This window comes from Geotrypetes seraphini, chromosome 2 (genome assembly GCF_902459505.1).
Source record: "Geotrypetes seraphini chromosome 2, aGeoSer1.1, whole genome shotgun sequence".
NCBI classification, from domain to species: Eukaryota; Metazoa; Chordata; class Amphibia; order Gymnophiona; family Dermophiidae; genus Geotrypetes; species Geotrypetes seraphini.
Genome location: NC_047085.1, coordinates 250,656,873 through 250,668,633, shown reverse-complemented (window position 1 = coordinate 250,668,633; position 11,761 = coordinate 250,656,873).

Sequence of the window (11,761 nt, the reverse complement as noted above, 5' to 3'; positions counted from 1 at the left end):
CCCCAGGTATGTTAAATAGATTGTGAGCCCCCTGGGACAGACAGGGATAAATGCTTGAGTACCTGACTAAATTCATTCTGAGCTCCCCTGGGAGAACGGTATAGAAAATTGAAAAAAATAAATAAATAAGTAAATCAAATTAAATGTGAAACCTAGTAAGAACTAAGTCAAAGCAATCATTTATAGATTATTCCATTAACATTCCAGGATTAGCTTGGCCTAGAGAACGGGACCATTTTGTGAGTTACATCTGTATAAAATCATCCGACTGCATAGAAACAGAATTTCTTGGATTCTGTGGGAAATATGAAATTAAAACCTTCCAAATTTTGTTTTATACTTTATTCAGAAAGTGAAAGGAAGTATTTTGCTGTCATGTGCATTGCTAGTTTATTGGACTGGTTATTGCTTTCCATAAGAATTGAAAGACATTTTTTTAAATCCCTTCTGAAGCAGATAGGAGAAAATTGTTGGAAAATGTATTCCAGTGCAATAGGTGCAGAGGAAGGCGACGAAAATGGTAAGGGGTTTGAACCAAAAGAAGTATGAGAAAAGACTGGAAGACCTAAATATTTATACTCTGGAGAAGAGGAGGGACAGGGGAGATATGATACAGATGTTTAAATACTTGAAAGGTATTAATATAGAACAAATCTTTTCCAGAGAAAAATGTAAAACTACAGGGCATAATTTGAGGCTGCAAGGAGGAAGACTCAGGAGCAATGTTTGGAAATTCTTCTTCATGGAGAGGATGGTAGATGCCTGGAATGCCCTCCCGAGGGAAGTGGTGGAGAGGAAAACAATGATGGAATTCAAAAAAGCGTGGGATAAACATAGAGGATCTCTAATAGAAAACAAAGAATGTAAATTAAAGAGCTAAGGCCAGTACTGGACAAACTTGCATGATCCGTGTCCCATATGTGATGATTTGCCGTAGGATTGGGCTGGGGAGGGCATCAATGGGAACTCCACTAACTTGGAACATGAGGATGTTACTGGCCAGACTTTATGATAGATATCCTGCAAACAGGATGGTTGGATAGGCTGAAGTGAGCTTGGACAGCAACTTCAGCATTTGGAACATAAGACAATGCCAGGTGGACTTTACAGTCTATGACCCAGAAATATCAAAGAAGAGACAAGTTCATTTAATCATGTATTTTTAATGGTTGTAACTAATGGGCAGACTGAATGGATCGTTTAGGTCTTTATCTGTCATCATTTACTATGTTACTATGCTGAACCAAGGGTCTTGCATCTGCTTCCGCAAGTCCATTGTTTTCAATACCTCCTCCTTCTCCCTGCTGCCCCCAGTCAGTTATTACTTCTGCAAGCGAGCCTGCAGGAGCAACTTTGATCTGCTCGGTCTTCTTTTTTGTTTTTCATGTATTTTTTGTGGGTTTTCACAGAATTTTCTGTTCCTGTTTAGCTCTAGTGACTACCTAGCCTGCATGAGAGGAGCAGACTTTGGTCTGCAGCTAACAGGTGGAGCAGCGTCTCATGAAGCTCCCTTTCGATAAGCTTTTGTTTGAGGAAAACCTTGAGAAATTGATCAAAGGTTTTGGGGACTTTTAAGTTCCAGTTCTTGCCAGAAGATAAGCCTAAGGCTCCTGTTAATCTGTCTCAGGTTTGTCTGTGCTTCAGGGATACAAAGAGGATCATTTTTGATAGGATGTCTAAGTCCAACTTTGGACATTTTCGGCAAATGCCCAAATCTCAGGGCATGGAAATGTCCATTTTTTTTAATGACCTATTTGACTTTCTTAGCCATCAGGACATCCAACCTTAAGATGCATCCAGTAACTGTGATTTGGGTTATTCTTTCCAATATGCATCACTTTGCATTTGTTCACATTAAATTTAATCTGTCATTTGGACGCCCAGTCTTCCAATTTCCTAAGGTCTGCCTGCAATTTTTCACAATCTGCATGCGTTTTAACAACTTTGAACAGTTTAGTGTAATCTACAAATTTAATCACATCATAAAGTAAACCATATTTAGCTCCCATAGCTCTCAATTGTGGCCTCAGTGCTAAAAAAGCTTTTCTTCTTATTGCTGTGCTCATAGCAAAATCAGGAACAATATGAATCCGTGCATCCTGGCAGTTCCTATTTTATTTTTAAAAAGATTTGGGGGCCATTAACAAATTATTACAATGAATAGGCATCATTTTCCTAATGAAAGTACATTTACATGTAGGGGGAGGGGGGAGGGTAAATAGTTCTTTTAAAGGTCTGATTAATAGATTGAAATATAATATATAAATGATATTTTGAATTAAATTACTTGTGGGAAGTGTGTATGGGGGAATAAATTCATGTATGTAAAATCATAATTGTATGAATATCAAGTGATATGTAAAAGTTAATATGATATAGTATAGTGCACTTGTAAGATGGAATATATTTTTATATCAAAACACCTAGCACATCAAGTAACAAAAGCTGCCATTGATCCAATTATTTTATCTGATCATGGTGGGGTATGGATTGAAATTAAGATCACAGATCAAAATACAAATAGACCAATATGGAAGTTTGATAATACATTGCTTGCTGATCCAATATTTTGTGAAAATTTTCAAATAAAAATGAAAGATTTTTTTCAAGTAAATGATAAAGATGAGATCTCTAGAGAAATATTATGGGATGCATTTAAAGCATCAATAAGAGGACAAATCATTTCTTATTCGGCTTATCTTAACAAACAAAATAAAAAACAATACTCTAATTTAGAAAAAGAAATTAAAAATTTAGAATTAAAACTAATAAAAAAATGGGAATATTCTATACAACAAGAACTGTTAAAACTCAAATGTAAATACAATGAAATATCATCAAAAATGATAAGAAAAGATTTATTTGCACAGCAGGCACTGTATTATGGAAACTCAAATAAGTCGGGAAGAATACTGGCAAATTATCTAAAAGTGAAAAAAAAGAAAACAAAAATAATTGCTATAAAAGATGAAAATGGTGAAACACTTACACAAATTGATCCAATCTTAAAACAATTTCTAAAATTCTATAAATCTCTTTATTCTTCCGAGACTTATTTAAATAAAGAAAAGGAAGGTTTAGAATTCTTAAATTTATTAGAGGGTCCAAAAGTTCCTGAACATATAAAACGAAGTATGGAAGAACCAATATCACTAAAAGAATTAGAAACAGCTTTGAAATCCCTTAGAGTTGGATCCGCTCCAGGTGGTGATGGTTATACAGTTGAATTTTATAAAACATTTCAAAACTTTTTATTACCCTATTTATTAAATCTTATTCAATATCAACTTAATAAAGGTTGTACAAATGGCACTATGGCAGAATCATTAACAATAGTTTTGCCAAAGCCAAATAAAGATCCCACTTTGGTATCAAACTATAGACCAATCTCTTTAATAAATGTAGATGGAAAATTATTAGCAAAAATCCTTGCGTTAAGATTGGCTAAAGCTCTCCCACATATTATAAGTATGTCTCAAACAGGATTTGTTGCTCAAAGACATTCATCTCATAACACTAGACTAGCATTCCATATGTTATACTTAACAAAGAAAATGAACGAGCCCACTTTTGCTGTATCTTTAGATGCAGAAAAGGCTTTTGATAGAATAGAATGGACATTTATGTATCAAGCAATGGAATGGTTTGGTATAGGTCCTGGATTCTCACAAATGATACAAACATTATATAGCTCCCCTTCTGCTAGATTATACATTAATAATATGTTTTCAGAAAAATTCAATCTACAAAGAGGAGTTAGACAAGGTTGTCCTTTATCTCCTTTACTGTTTGATATAGTTTTAGAACCCTTAATATTAGCAATCCAACAAGTAAAGGAGATACAAGGTATACCTCATTCAGATAAAGAATATAAAATATCAGCTTATGCTGATGATTTATTATTATATTTGAGGAACCCAGAATCTACCATTCCACATTTACTTGAACTAATTGAAAAATTTGGAAAATTTTCAGGATATAAAATAAATTGGAACAAATCAGAAGTACTTCCATTAAATATACATTGTACAAAAGGTTTATTTAAATCATTCTCTTTTGTTTGGAAGGAGGATGCTATTAAATATCTTGGAATTTGGATTACAAAAAATATAGATGACACAATGAAAATTAATGAAAAAAATTTATTACAAAAAATAACAGAGATGTGTGAGCAATGGAACCCTTTACACTTATCTTGGTGGGGAAGAATACAAACTGTTAAAATGATGATATTACCTGTAGTCTGTTACCAAATGGGAATGATACCAATTTTCTTCCAAAATTCTTTTTATAAAAAATTAAATAAAATATTGACAAAGTTTATTTGGCTTGGGAAAAATCCCAGAGTTGCTTTAGTGTCACTACAAAGACCAATTGCGGAGGGAGGGGTAAACTTTCCCAACTTCTATAGGTATCATCAAGCCTATATTTTACGTCAAGGTATGTATTGGATCCTCCCAGAGCCCAATGTAAATATCCCAGAATGGTTTTGGCTAGAATGGAGACTTATGTTTCCATTACGTCTTAGTCATGTAGTTAGTATCAAAATGCCAAGGCTATACAAAGAACATAAAATATTCATGGATACATGGAAAACTTTAAGATATATAAGTAATCTAACTCCTATTCCAATTAGTAAATCAACAACTCAAACAATTTGGTTAAACCCCAAGATCAAAATAGGCGGTTTCAAAATAATCTGGAAAAACTGGATGACAGCAGGTATTCGTATTCTAGACGATATAATAAAAAATGGTAAAATGCTGGAGTTTTCACAATTGCAACATAAATTTGATCTTAATAAAACACAATATTTTAGATGGTTGCAATTGAAGCAATCCATTCAAGAAGGGTTCCCTGAATGGAAAAATCTTACTAATTATCACAGCTTGGAATTCTTGTGTTTCCAGATAAATTCAATAGGACATGAAGCTGCACAGTGGTATAAATTAATATCTGGATATATAAATAAAAAACCAAAAAATGGTCTTAGAGACATTTGGAGCATTGAGATAAAGCACCAAATTAGTGCATCTCAATGGCCACGACTTTGGTCTTGGAGGTTAAAATGTACGTTGTCAGCATCTATGAGACAAACTTGGTTTTTTCTTTTACATAGAGCTTTATGGACCCCTACACGTTTACATAGAATTGATAGCTCTAAATCTAATAGATGCTGGCACTGTCATATTGAAATTGGGACATTAGACCATCTTCTATTCTTTTGTCCATTCATCTTAACATTCTGGAAATCAATTTGGCCTCAAATTAATAGGATGTTAGAAAACCCAGTAGCCTTGACATATGATACTATATTATTTGGAACAACAATGAGAACAAAAAGTCAAATAACATCAAATAATAACAAATTATTATACATTTTAACTGGAATAGCAGTACAACAAATCACATTGAATTGGAAAAATCATGACAGATTAAATTACACTTTCTGGTGGAATTCTGTTTGTCATATATATAAAATGGAACTTACCATAGCAACACAAAAAGGATATATTAATAAATTTCAAAAGATATGGAGACCATTAACAGAATTTTATAATGAATGATTAACTTTTCCCAAGATAAAAATTGATTAGAGGGAAATGAGATGGGATTTTATTTCTGATTTACACACTATATCAATGTTGAATGAATTTACAATAAAGTTGTTTTGAAATATTATTGATTGAATGGGAGGGAGGGAGGGAGGGGGAATACTACATTCAAAAGAAATTATATAAATCTAGATTTACTGCATAATATTATAAAACTTGTATAAAATTAATTTCTAAAAAAATGTTAAACTTGAAGATGATAAGTATGTATATCAAGTGTATATATTTAAGTATCTAATAAGTTTATATGAAACACTTGTTGTAACAAAAGAAAATGAATAAAGATTATAAAAAAAAAAAAAGAATTTTATATAAAAAGGATACTGTAAAATTTAAATCAAATGTTAAAAGCTTCTTTAAATAAATGACAATGGCTATCTTTAAAAAAAAAAATTTAGGGGGCGTGGCTTGGAGCGCGCACGATATGGCAGCCTAACCGCAGCGCTCCCGTATCCAGGCAACAAACGGAATAAAAATAAAACTTTCACTTTGTCTAATCGCTATTAAAAATACATAAAACAACGTCGGAAATGGCAAGTATGAAGCAGGGAAAAGCTGAAAAACCTTCAACATCGGGTATATCAGCAAAAAGAACAAAAGTAACTCCCCTGTCACCATCGAGTGTGCCGTTCCCAATGGAAACTGAAGAACTCACTGAAAAGTCCGATATTATGACTGAACTGTTCAAAATAAAACTGATGCTGACTGAAAATGCCAATAAAATCTCTGAAGTTAAAGAAGAACTTCTCAACATGAAACAAGAGATCCAAACCGAAAGACTGAGAATGACAGTGATGGAAGAAAAAATGGAGAAATTTGAATCCTTCACACAAGAATATGATAAAGATAAAAAAGAAGTAGCAGCTTTAAAAAATCAATTGGTGGATATGGAAAACCGAGGAAAAAGAAAGAACATCAGAATTTTAGGGCTGGCTGAAAATATTGAAGGGGGAGATCCTGTACAATTCTTGGAAAATCTTTTACCTAAACTGCTTCAGCTCAATTCAAAATGGCCGTTAGAAATTGAAAGAGCCCACAGAATCCCCACAAGAAAGCCAGTAAACCAGGCTGCTCCAAGACCTTTGATATTCAAGGTTTTAAGGTACCAACATGCTCAGGAAATATTAAAAATGGCAAAAGCAAATAAAAACTTGAATTATAAAGGATCAAAACTGATTTTAGTTCCGGATTTTGCTAAATATACAGCAAACATAAGAAAACAATTCCTCACATACAGACAGCAGTTGAAAGAAAAAGGTTACATATATGGAATATATTATCCATCCACTATGAGAGTATCCAGTGGAAATAAATCCATATACTTTCAAGACCCTGAAAAACTGAAAGAATTTTTGACACAAAAAGAACCTATGTTTACATAAAAAACAGAATAAAAGGAACAATTCAGCTGAAGAAAGAAGAAAGAAGAAAGAAGATGGAAAAAAGGGAAAATAAAGAAGATTATTAAAAAAAAAAAATAAGACATAAATGTTACTAACTGGAAAGATAATTTATTGATATAGTGGATGCAATAATATAATATTATTTTATTAAATTAATTATTAATAAAATATTAGCATCCACATTCATTAATATTAATGGAAAAAAAAAATTTTTTTTAATTATTAAAATATAAATAAATAAATTATAAAACTAAAATATTTATATAAAATACATATTTTAATCAAAATAGAGAATTATTCAATTATATAAGCATATTAACTTATTATAATTAATGAATAATGAAATGATTTACAATGAATTTATCATTAAAAATATTGAAAGGAAAATTTGTTATTGTTATATTGAGAATAAGACTTAAAAATGAAATATATTAATTTATTATAAAAACAATATTTTAATTCTATGTAAGAAGATTATAATTTTATGAAATATATACAAGAAAATAATTTGATTATTGAAGGGATTAATTAATAAAATAGGTGTCTATTATAAAATTTTTATTTAATTCAATTATTCAGTCATATTAACTTATTATGGAAAAATAAGGAATTAAGTAATTGATTGGTAAATAATTAATAAAATAGGAATTTATTATAAAACTTATTTATTGATATAAAATGTATATTTTATTCAATTATTCATTCAAATTAATTTATTATGAAGATGATCTATGAAAATGATTGAAATGCATTATTATTAATATTAATATTTTTATAAAAATGGATATATTTAATTTACATGATGAATAACAGATATATAGAGAATAAGAGCTATATTTGTAATATGTTTATTTATTAAGATTATTATATTACATGTATGCATGATATTGAATTTAATTTTATGAATCAAATATATATAATTCTCAGTAAATTTATAAAATTTTATAGATTAAATGGATATAATTTTCAATTATATAAGGGTGGAAGTATAAAGAATGTATTGAATTTAGAAATATGTTTTTAAATAATATAATGAATTATTAGTTGCCTTGGGATGGAGATTTAGGTTTTGCATGACCAATGCGTGTTCCAAATCAGAATATGATAATGGGTGGGGGGGAGGGAAAATAATGGGTGGGATAGGAGAAAAATTTTTATTGAATGTGCTAGGAACTAATCTTGTTAATTATCATAGAATATTGGTTAAAACATAATTATTAATTAGATGGATATAAAAATGTATTCGCTGAATGTCAATGGTTTAAATCATCCTATTAAGAAGAAGAAATTATTATCGTTCCTTAAAAATCAAAATGCGGACATTTACTTCATTCAAGAGACCCATCTTTCGGAAATTGAATCAAAAAAATTATCTGAAGGATGGATTTCTAAATGTTTATTTGCACCGGCTTTAAAGAAAAAAGCTGGAGTGGCTGTTCTAATAAACAAAAAATGTAATGCAGATTTTAAATTAATTAATTATGATCCCTTAGGTAGATGGGTACATATCGAAATGGTTCTGGGAAATACAACCCTGAATTTATTCAATTTATATGCTCCTAATACGAATCAAATGGAGTTTTTTAAACAAATTCAACAATTACTTTTACCACTGGCTACATCTAATTTAATAGTAGCAGGGGATTTCAATGCTGTAATGGATCCGATTTTGGATAAAAAACCAAGTAAAGTTATGAAATCATTAGGCTTAGATAATTTGATACTATCTTGTGATTTAGTAGATATATGGCGAATTCTTCATTTTAATGAACAGGAATTTTCTTTTTGTTCTCAGGTCCATAAATCTTTTTCACGAATTGATTATATATTTGTTTCTAATAATATAGCGCAGCGTGTACTAAAAGCAATAATTGATCCCATTATAATTTCAGATCATGCTGGTGTGTGGATTAATCTTCAAAATTATGATGTTGAAAACTTTGATTCAATATGGAGATTTAATAATGATTTACTAGCGGATTCAAAATTTCTTGAAGATTTTAAAATAAAAATGCAAGAATTCTTTCAATTTAATGAATCAGATACTATTAATGCTGAGATCTTATGGGATGCTTTTAAAGCAACTATGAGAGGAAATATTATTTCATACTCAACATTTATTAATAAACAAAAAAAAAAACAATTTCTTGAAATAGGAAAACAAATTAAATTATTAGAAAATAAATTAATTGAGAAATGGGAAAATAATACATTACAAGAAATATTAAAATTAAAAGTTAAATATAATGAGATTTCTTCTCAAATTGTGAGGAAAGACATTTTCAATAAACAAGTACAATATTATGGAAATTCAAATAAAGCGGGGAAATTATTAGCAAATTTTCTTAAAGTAAAGAAAAGAAAATCTAAGATTATTGCAATCAAAGATACACAAGGTAACACACATACCAACACAAAAGATATTATAACACAATTTCTTGATTTTTATAAAGAATTATATACTTCCAATTCTTATAAAAATAAAGAACAAGACGGATTAACTTTTTTAAATTCATATATTGGACCAAATATTCCAGATCATATAAAAGGAAGTTTAGAAGAACCTATATCTTTAAAAGAGTTAGAAACAGCATTGAAATCTCTTAGAGTTGGATCCGCTCCAGGTGGAGATGGGTATACTGTTGAATTTTATAAATTTTTCCAAAATATCATATTACCACATCTGTTAAATTTGTATCAATATCAAATAAAGAATGAAAATATTTCTGGTACTATGGCAGAATCGATAATTATAGTCTTACCAAAACCAAACAAAGATCCTACTCTGGTATCAAATTACAGGCCTATTTCATTATTGAATGTGGATAACAAATTAATGGCTAAAGTATTAGCATTAAGATTGGCAAAAGCTCTTCCTTTCATTATTGATGTACATCAAACAGGATTTATTGCTAAAAGACATTCATCAAATAATACTAGATTAGCATTCCACTCATTAAATTTAGCAAAAAATATAAATGATCCAGCTTTTTTAATATCTTTAGATGCAGAAAAAGCCTTTGATAGAGTGGAATGGAATTTTATATACCAAGCTTTACAATGGTTTGGTATAGGATCCGGTTTTATTAAAATGATTCAGACATTGTATAGCTCTCCTGGAGCAAGATTATATATTAACAATAATTTATCAAATAGATTTAACTTGCATAGGGGAGTTAGACAAGGATGCCCTTTGTCTCCTTTACTTTTTGATATTGTCCTAGAACCTTTATTAATTGCAATAAACAAAACTAAGGAGATAAAGGGAATATCATTTACCAGTTTTGAATTTAAATTATCTGCATATGCAGATGATATATTATTATATTTAAGAGAACCGGAAACTACTATTCCATGTATACTTAATTTAATAGAAAAATATGGTACTTTTTCTGGATATAAAATTAATTGGAACAAATCTGAAATTCTCCCAATAAATGTTCATTGTACCAAAGGATTATTTGACCCATATTCATTTATTTGGAAAGAGGATGGAATAAAATACTTAGGAATTATGATCAAAAATACAATTGAAGATACAGTCAAAGAGAATGAAAAACTTTTATTGAAAAAAATAACAGAAATGTGTGAGCAATGGAATCCATTACATCTTTCTTGGTGGGGAAGAATTCAAACAATTAAAATGATGATATTGCCTGTGGTTTGTTACCAAATGAGTATGATTCCAATATTTTTTCAGGGGTCATTTTATAAAAAACTTAACAATGTTCTTACAAAATTTGTTTGGTGTGGGAAAAGACCAAGAATCGCTTTAGTATCATTACAAAGACCAATCATGGAAGGGGGGGTAAATTTTCCAAATTTTTATAGGTATCATCAAGCCTATATTTTAAGACAGGGTATGTATTGGATCCTCCCAGATCTTTTAGAAAATGTACCAGATTGGCTGTATTTAGAATGGCGGCTCCTGTTCCCTTTATATCCAGAACAGTTAATAACTATAACAATGCCTAAAAGATACAAAGACCACAGAATTTTATTTGACACTTGGAAAACATTGAGATACATCAGTAATCTGTCACCAGAACCTATTGCTAAATCTCTAAATCAATCAATATGGATAAACTCCAGGATCAGAATTGGCGGATTTAAAATCGTCTGGAAACAATGGATAAATGCAGGAATACGAACATTGAATGATGTCATATCAGAAGGAACACTGCTTAGTTTTTCACAATTGCAAAATAAATTTGGATTAAATAAAACACAATATTTTAAATGGATGCAATTGAAGCAGGCCATTCAGGTAGGGTTCCCTGAATGGAAAAATCTAAATAATCAATATAGTCTACAGGTTCTATGTTTCCAGGCGGATTTTTTGGGTCACCAAGCCGCAAAATGGTACAAATTGATATACGGATTTTTAAATAAAAAAAAGAAAACAGGTCTTAGGGATATTTGGAGTATTGAGATTGGTCAGACAATTTCTGAGTCTCAATGGCCACGATTTTGGTCCTGGAGATTAAGATCTACAAAGTCAGCATCTATGAATCAAACATGGTTGTTCTTATTACATAGAGTGTTCTGGACCCCAACGCGCCTGCAAAAAATAGATAGTACTAGATCTAATAGATGCTGGCATTGTAAATTGGAAATAGGGACGTTAGATCATTTAATCTTTTTCTGTCCCTGTGTAAACGCATTTTGGAATTCAATTTGGCCCCAAATTAATAAGTTACTAGAGAATTATGTAGGACTCTCATATGACACCATATTATTTGG